This window comes from Octodon degus, unplaced genomic scaffold (genome assembly GCF_000260255.1).
Source record: "Octodon degus isolate 3935 unplaced genomic scaffold, OctDeg1.0 scaffold00114, whole genome shotgun sequence".
In the NCBI taxonomy this organism is placed as follows: Eukaryota; Metazoa; Chordata; class Mammalia; order Rodentia; family Octodontidae; genus Octodon; species Octodon degus.
Window position 1 is genome coordinate 8,250,622 of NW_004524690.1, and position 9,074 is coordinate 8,259,695.

General features: G+C 38.5%; 1 pseudogene; it reads left to right on the forward strand.

Moving 5' to 3' along the window:
• The first annotated feature begins 5,746 nt into the window (after positions 1 to 5,746).
• LOC101588792 lies at positions 5,747 to 7,696 on the forward strand (annotated as a pseudogene).
• The last annotated feature ends 1,378 nt before the right edge of the window (positions 7,697 to 9,074 follow it).

The window sequence follows — 9,074 nt, forward strand, 5'->3', positions numbered from 1 at the left end:
TTGGTACAATGCTAGGATCAAGGGCACTAGGACTAAGAGTATGAGTTGCACCCTCCCTAAGTGGCCTTGATAAAGCATAAGGGATAGAAGAACTGTGGTCATCCCTTTTTGCCTGTTACCTTCTTCCTACCATGAATGGATTTTCCTCTGCCCTACCTGTCTGCCATACTCACCTGCCTTGGAGTAATAGATTATGGACTGAAACCTCTAGAAACTGGGAGCTAAACAAGCCTTTCCTCCTTTAACCTGGGGTGCTGCATATTTTGTGTCAGCAATGAAAAAAGTAAGACACCAAACTTTTGTGAAATTCTCTCCATTTGGTTATAATTAGACCTGGCTATTTGCTTCTATGAAACAGAATGAGCCAAAAGTGGTATGATAGCACTCCAAGATTAGGTTACAGAAAGGTGCTGATTTGTATGCTAATCAGGATTGCTTTTTTATTTGCTGCTCAGTCTGGCATGCTTTGAGCTGCGCTGTACAAGGGCCCACTTGGCAAGAAGCTGGGGAGTTCTGTGATCACCTATAGGAAGGAGCAAATCCCAGCTGAGTACCATGCCTGGCACTGAATGCAGAAGCAACCGAGTAGGAAAGGAATGGCTCCTCCCTTTGTCAGATCTTCAGGCAGGAACATAGACCCAACAGAACTGGACTGCAGTTTCTAAAAGCTTGACCTAGTAGCACCCAACTAAGCTGCATCTATAGAAACAGTGAGATTAAAAATTGTTGCTTTTAATACTGGGCGTGGTATTGCCTGCCTGTGATCTCAGCACTTAGGAGGCTGAAAACAGGAGGATCACTATGAGTCCAATCTATGTAGTGAGACCCTGTGGACCCTGTGGACCCTGTACCAAATACATTAAAAAAAAATGTTGCTTTTAAATCCTAGCATTATAAGTAACTTGTTTTACCCTGACCTAGGAAATAAGTATATGTGGTATTCAGAAATGAGTAGTGTCAGTTTTCCTTTAGCCAGCAGAGGAAGGTATAGCAGCCCCCCATAGCCATGGGATCCACATCTTGAAACCAATAAGCCATGGATCAAAATTTGGGGAACAAGTGAGTACTTAGGTAAAGAACATATACAGATTTTTCTTTTTATTACTCCGTAAGCAATACAATATAGCAACCATGATATATCATTTATGTTGTACTAGACATTATAAGCAATGTGAAGATAATTAAAATATATAAGAGGATGTGTACAATTATTTTGTCATCCCTTTTTATTTAAGGGATATGCACATTCATGAATTTATTATTTTAATTTTGTGTTGTTTTTAGACAGGGTGTTACTGTGCAGCTCAGGCTGTCCTTGAGATCACTTTGTAGCCCAGGCTGGTCACAAGCTAGCAATGATCCATCTGCCTCAGCCACTGGAGTGCTAGGATTACAGGTGGGTGCCACCACAAGCAGCATATTCACGGATTTTAATATCCAAGGAGAAGGTCTTGGAGTAATCCATTTAGATACTAAGGGACAACTGAATATCCTCTAAAGCATATTTTTTGTTTTTTCCTTAATATGGGAAATATTATTACATATAATATAAACAAGAATTTGATAATTATTCAATTAAAATAGTTTTACAACATATATTCTCTTTTGCCTTTAATTTGTCTTTGTTGCCTACAAATGCATTTTTTTTTGTGGATATATAGAAGTTTTTTTTTTCTTTTCAAAGTTTTATTGATAAACATATAGCAATGAGACAGTTTCAAATCAAATCGAAAGTACAGTTTCAACAAATAATACACTGCATATATTCTTCTTAGTGGTTAATTGCTGTACAAGATGCAGACTTGTGATCCTACTTACAAACACCATTAGAAAAAATCATTCTATTCATTAAGAGAATGCAACTATATATCTATCCCAACCACTTTGAATACACAGATACAAAATGGACATTCATAGTTATACCCCAATTTTTTTTTAAGTTCCGTTGTTGAATATTATAGGTGTGTAAACTCAGCAAAATATTCTAAAAGAGTCCAGTAGCCCACAATAGCATTGGGTCTTCTGCCTAACTGGCAATGTCAGAAATTATTGACCTGAGTCCTCCACAGCTCAACATAACAACATGGCTTTACTTCCTATATTTCGTCTTCATACTTTTCTACTGGATGGTTAAGACCAAGGTAAAGCAGGACCTGTGCAACAAGAGTTGTAGCTTTTACAAATGCATTTTTTTTTCAGTTATACTTGCCTTGTGGACATCTGTGATCTCTTGGAGTATTTAAAAAAGAACTTTCTGTTTATGTGGCCCACTAGTAGCATAAAATTTCATTTTCTGCTATGTCTTTTCCTCCATATAACCAAAGGGGACATGAAATTGTGGAGATTTATGGAGAGAGATTTGTCATTCTTTTCTTATTTACTTGGAATGCAAGATATAAATTGATTTTGAGGCTCTTTCTTCAAGAATAAGTTATTTTTGATCAAATAAGTTCAGATTAGTGTATCAGACATGGATAAGATATTTCTGTTATAATCTTTTTAGATGTACAAGAGTGCTCTGAGTTCTAGGATAATGATTTGAGAGTGTGTTTGTGTGTGTGTGTGTGTGTGTACTTGGTTTCTATTTCTGACTGCCTTATTGAAACAATTTTGTTCTGCTGGGCAGTAGAAGTCTTTTCACATAAAACCAAACAGACTGAAGACAGCTGAATTTCCCATTGCAGCCACTTAACAGACACAATAGATGATAGGGTTGCCACAGCCACCATAGTCATTAGTGGCTCAGGACACAGTCTGTGAGAAAGCATTCATATTTGCTGAACTCAGAATGACCTTCTCTAAAGGTACCTGACATTTAAAAAAATCATTAACACATAAGAGAAAAATACAACATAGGAGTTAAATTTTGAAGTAGGTATATGTTAATATAAATCATTTATCCAGATACTTTAATTGACCTTTTCCAGTATTTAGGTAAGGATTCCAGTCAATACGGCAATGTTGAGCCTTCTGGTTATTACCTCAACTGTGTTTACAAAAATTCAATCTTGTTGAATAGCAAACTATCCAAAACAATTAAAATTTAACACAATTTCAGAATGACACATTGTCTCCTATATTACAGTATTGTTATGTTTTTTTTAAGTACTGATTTATTTTTGAAATAATTTAATCTTCGATATTCAGTAATTTGCAGTGGGGCTTCTCATCCTGAGTGTGAATTAAAAAAAAATGGCTTTGTTGTCCTTTGTAATTAGTTTGGGTAGAAATAAGGAAAAGATGATACTTTCTGGAGCTGCTCAATGCTACCTTTACTTTTTCTTTAATGCCTGTTAGCTAAATATAGAATTTTAATTTCCTCCCTAATTATCAAGGAGTCTTTTGCTAAATAGGCATATCCCCCAGCACAATTGCTTATTTTCACTTCACCTTTGGAAATGTGTTATTTATGAACTTGCACATTTGTGTGGGAAAAAATGAAAACTAACCAATTGTAAATACTGCTGAATGTGCTGAACGGTCCTCTCGGGACCATCACTGGTACTGTCACACTTGGTATGCCTCTCATGCTGTCAGGGGTAGGCAGACCAGATGCTCCTGGGGAAAAGAAAACTGGTCTTAGAGAAGCTGCTACCATAACATCCCAGCTCTTGCATTTAAATTGAGATTAAATTTAGTCTGGTTCTAAAACTTATTGTTATTGTCAAAAGGCAAAATGTTCTTTGGTTTTTATCCTGAATTAGCTAAGTTTTGTGCATTGCAACAGCATTCCTTCTTGATTATTGCTTGTTCTGTGGCACTTAATATTTTCCTTGTCTTTGCCTTGGCATGGAAGATCAGAAAGATTCAGGACTGTGTGTCTTTCCTCCTAGACTTTTCAGATTCTATGGAAATTGAAGGTCTTTTCTATCTGTAAATACCAATAAGCATTTTCAGCTGAACTAGAGCATCTTTTTTGTTGTTTGTTTTGTATTTTAGGACAGGATCTACAGGGTCTATAGGGTCTCACTGCATAGATTGGACTACTAGCGATCCTCCTTCTTACAACCTCTCAAGTGCTGGGATTGCAGGTGTGTGTCACCACACCCAGTCTCAATCACTGTCTCAGCACACCCCAGGGGCTGGGCATGGCAGGTCCAGGGATCAAACTCCTGGCCCCTGCATCTGACTAAACAGGTGCTTTAATCCACTGAGCTATTTGGCTGCCTGTAGAACTGCATCTTAAATTTAAATTTAAAATGTCTCTACAGTATGTCTGCATACATAGTCACCGAGAGAATGGATTATTTTGGTTAAAACACTACATCACCAACATATTATAATAATAATGGCAGATACAGCTTACTTATTCTGAGTATTCATTGACATGTGTTGAGTAGATTATAACTATATACGTTTTTCAAATGAGATAATTATAGTATGACAGGAAATTTGTCCAAGGGTTTATAGGTATTAAACTAATGTGTTAAAACTTGTGCATCATTGGTTACCTTTCTGTTTGTCTTTTAGTATTAGGTATATGAAATATTTTCTCCTGATAATGGACTTTTTATAGTTTTTGTGTTAACACTCTTTGGTCTTGTCTCTTGAGTCACCATGGTGATTGTGGATATGATTTTGAAATCAGTAGTTACAATTTGTAAAAAGAGAATTTTGAAACTCTCTGAACTTTTACAAATATGTTCCCAAGAAGTTAAAGTAATGAAATCTAAGTCCTGCTCTTCTTCAGAGGGAAAACACGGCTTTACACATCTTTATTTGAAGAATTTAGAAACTATAACAATGAAAAATATCCCTTGTGGAACACTGAGAGATGGTAGAAAACTATGGAAATCCGATGTCTTATGATTCATGCTCTGAGAATACAGCCATCCATTCACTTCTGTTGTTCTAAGAAAATGTTCCTTTAATAGATTCTGGATGCATAATGGAAAAATGTGGCTTGCTTCCTTTGTTTTGATTTGATTTGGCTCAGCAGAGAAATAATCTGTGGGTTCCACTGGGTATGGGTGGTTGTCAGGGTAAGTGTGATTTTCCATACATTATTTGGGCTTTAATATTATTAGCATCTCTGACAGGTGAGTGACAAATAACTTTCAAAGAGAATTTACTCTTCTTTTTCCACTTTTGGAGAGACAAAAGCCACTAACCAAGAACCAGAGAATGGTAATTATAAATTTCACTATACTCTCATTTTCATTATAAAAGAATAAAGCTCATGAAAATGATTCATGTATTTATGATACTCATCCTTGTCCTCATAAATTAAAAATTATTCCAATTAAAATATACTCACCCTGGGCCAGCCAGATAGCTCAGCAGGTTAAAGAGTCTGCTTAAGCAGATGTAGCGACCAGTATTCAATCCCCAGTGTGCTATGCCGGCCACACCCCTGGGGCGTGCTGAGACAGCAGTTGAGACTGGGGGTGGTGGCACTCACCTGTAATCTCAGTGCTTGGGAGGCTGAAAGGAGGAGGATCACTACAGATCAGATCTGTGTAGTGAGACCCTGTAGACCCTTACTAAATGCATAAAAATAAATAAATAAAATAAAATTATGTACTCACATGTAATTGCTATTAGTCCTGCTTAAAGAATTTGTATATTTCTAGTTTTGTTGATGTACCATTGACAAATAAAAATTTTACATACTTAAAACATATAATGTACAGTATGATATATATATAGTGATATGATCACCACTATTAAGCTAATTAACATATTTATCATAGAGGAAAAGCAAGAGGGTGACAGACATTGAGAGAACAAGGAGGAAGGAGAGAAAATGTCATCCATGGATTATAGTACCTACAGCCAAGCTGCAGCCCATCAGGGCTACAGTGCTTACACAGCCCAGCCAACTCAAGGATATGCACAGACCACCCAGGCATATGGGCAACAAAGCTATGGAACCTATGGACAGCCTACTGATGTCAGGTGTACCCAAGCTCAGACCACTGCCACCTCTGGGCAGACTGCATATGCGACTTCTTATGGACAGCCTACCACTGGTTATACTGCTCCAGCTGCCCCCCAGGCATATAGCCAACCTGTCCAGGTATGGCACTGGTGCTTATGATACCACCACTGTGACAGTCACCACCACCCAGGCTTCTTATGCAGCTCAGTCTGCATACGGCACTCAGCCTGCTTACCCAACCTATGGGCAGCAGCCAGCAGCTACTGCACCTGCAAGACCACAGGATGGTAACAAGCCTACTGAGACCAATCAACCTCAATCTAGCACAGGGGCTTATAACCAACTCAGCCTAGGCTATGGACAGAGTAGCTACAGTAATCCCTAGGTTCCTGGAAGCTCCTCAATGTAGCCAGTCACTGTACCTCCATCCTATCCTCCTATCAGCTATTCTACACAGCTGACTAGTTATGATCAGAGCAGTTACTCTCAGAAGAATGCCTCTGGGCAGCCAAGCAACTATGGACAGCTGAGTAGCTTTGGTCAACAAAGCAGCTATGGGCAGCAGCTTCCTACTAGTCATCTCCCCAGGATGACTGGATCCTACAGCCAGGCTCCAAGTCAATATAGTTAACAGAGCAGCAGCTATGGGCAGCATAGTTCATTCTGACAGAACTACCCCAGTAGTATGGGTGTTCATGGGCAGGAGTCTGGAGGATTTTCTAGACAGGAGAAAACTGGAACATGAGTGACTCTGATAACCAGGGCAGAGGAAGAGGGGGATTTGATCATGGAGGCATGAACAAAGATGGTTTGGGAGGAGGATGTGGTGGAAAGCAAGGTGGCTTCAATAAGCCTGGTGGACCCCTGGATGAAGGACCAGATATTGATCTAGGCCCTTCCATAGATCCTGATGAAGACTCTGACAACAGTGCAATTTATATACAAGGACTAAATGACAATGTGACACGTGATGATCTGGTAGACTTCTTTAAGCAATGTGGAGTTAAGATTAACAAGAGAACTAGGTAACCCATGATCCACATCTACCTGGACAAGGAAACAGGAAAGCCTGAGGGTGATGCCATAGTGTTCTATGAAGATCCACTTACTGCCCAGGCTGCTATGGAGTGGTTTGATGGGAAAGGTTTTCATGGAAGCAAACTTAAAGTCTCTCTTGCTCAGAAGAAGGCTTCAATGAACAGCATGCAAGGTGGCATGCTACCTTGTGAGCGAAGAGGGATACCACCACTGCTCTGTGAAGGTTCAGGTGGTCCAAGAGGTCCTGGGGGATCTATGGGTCAAGCCGGAGGCCATGGAGGAGACAGAGAAGACTTCCCTCCAAGAGACTCACGGGGTTCCCGTGGAAACCCCTCTGAAGGAGGAACCGCCCAACACTGAGCTGGAGATTGGCAATGTCCCAGTTCGGGTTTTGGAAACCAGAACTTTGCCTGCAGAATGGAATTCAGCCATTGTAAGGCCCCAAAACCTAAATACTTCCTCCCACCACCCTTCCCACCCCTGGGTGGTGATCGTAGCAGAGGTGGCTTTGGTGGAATTTGGTGAGGAAGAGGTGGCCTCATGGACCGTGGTGGTCCTGATGGAATGTTCAGAGGTGGCTGTGGTGGAGACAGAGGTGGTTTCCATGGTGGCCGTGGCATGGACCGAGCTGGCGTTGGTGGAGGAAGATGATGTGTTCCAGGAGGCCCTCCTAGACCTTCGCTGAAACAAATGGGAGAAAGAAGAGGTGGACGTGGAGGACCTGGAAAAATGGATAAAGGTGAGCACCGTCAGGAGCACAGAGACCAGTCCTACTAGACGCAGGGATTCCGCAGAGCTGCATTGACTACTAGATTTATTTATTTATTTATTTATTTATTTATTTATTTATGTTTTTGTGGAACCAGGGATTGAATTCAGGACCTTGCTCTTGCCAAGGAAGCGCTTATTCTACTGATCCCTCTCCCCAGCCCATCCAAATTTATTTTTTAAACCAGAAAATGTTTTAAATTTGTAATTCCATATTTATAATGTTGGCCACAGCATTATGATTATTCCTTGTCTGTACTTTAGTGTTTTTCACCATTTGTGAAGAAACATTAAAACAAGTTAAATGGTAGAGTGCTGAGGGTTTTTTTTCCTTCTTTTACAGATGGTTGTTTAACTAAGATTTAACAATGGGAACCCTCGTGAGCATGCTCAGTGATCATTGTGGATAATCAAGAGGGCCTCTAACTGTAACAATGTTCATGGCTGTGATGTGCTCTTTTTAAAAAATAAAATTTCAAATATTTATTTAAAAAACATATTTATTATATGATGTAGTTACATTGTTTAATGTTTTGTGGTGAAAATGTATAACATCTATTCTCTTGGCAAATTACATATATGTAATGCATTTTTATTAACTATACTTACCATATTTTATGGTAGGCCTCCAGAATTTATTTATCTCACAAGTGAAAGTTCGTCTCTATCTTAGCTATTTTTAGTGCCTGAAATAAATAAGCAAAAGTTAGTTTTATTTTTCTACTTCTTAATGTTTTCTTTAAATGCAGCATGAATCTATTTGATACATATTGCTTTTATAGACATAGGTTTTTTGACACATGAGAGCAATCATTAGCTGTTTATAAACATCTGTTCTCTTGAGGTTAATTGAATTCTAAGGAAAAAATAAAATGAAAGTATATAGAATTACTATCTTAAGTATTTATAGCGTTTTCAAGGGTCATCTGTATAGTTAATTGCACGGAGATGCAATAGCATTTGGACGCAGAGTGAGACGCTTCTACAGTCATTATATATTATAATTTCCCACTGGCACCTGACTTAGCATACAATTAATTTTTTGCTGATTATTAGTTAATTTGACTCAATTGTATCTTACATAAAACAAACTTGTTAAGGGTGTGTGATATAGAAAGTATCCTAGGGACTTTTATACCTGTGGGGTGATATATGATAATTTTACCCAGGATTAGAATTTTTAAAAGGAGAGACTTACAAAATTGTTTGCTTTCTGATTTCTAAACAGTGAATGAAAGCCCACTCTGTGAAATGACACACACACACACACAAATGTTAGAATATATATGATTTTATTTTAATCCCACATTTTTCTAAAATAATTTTAGAACAACTTTGGAAAAATAATTTAACATCTTTTATTTATGAACTAAGGTTTCTTAATATA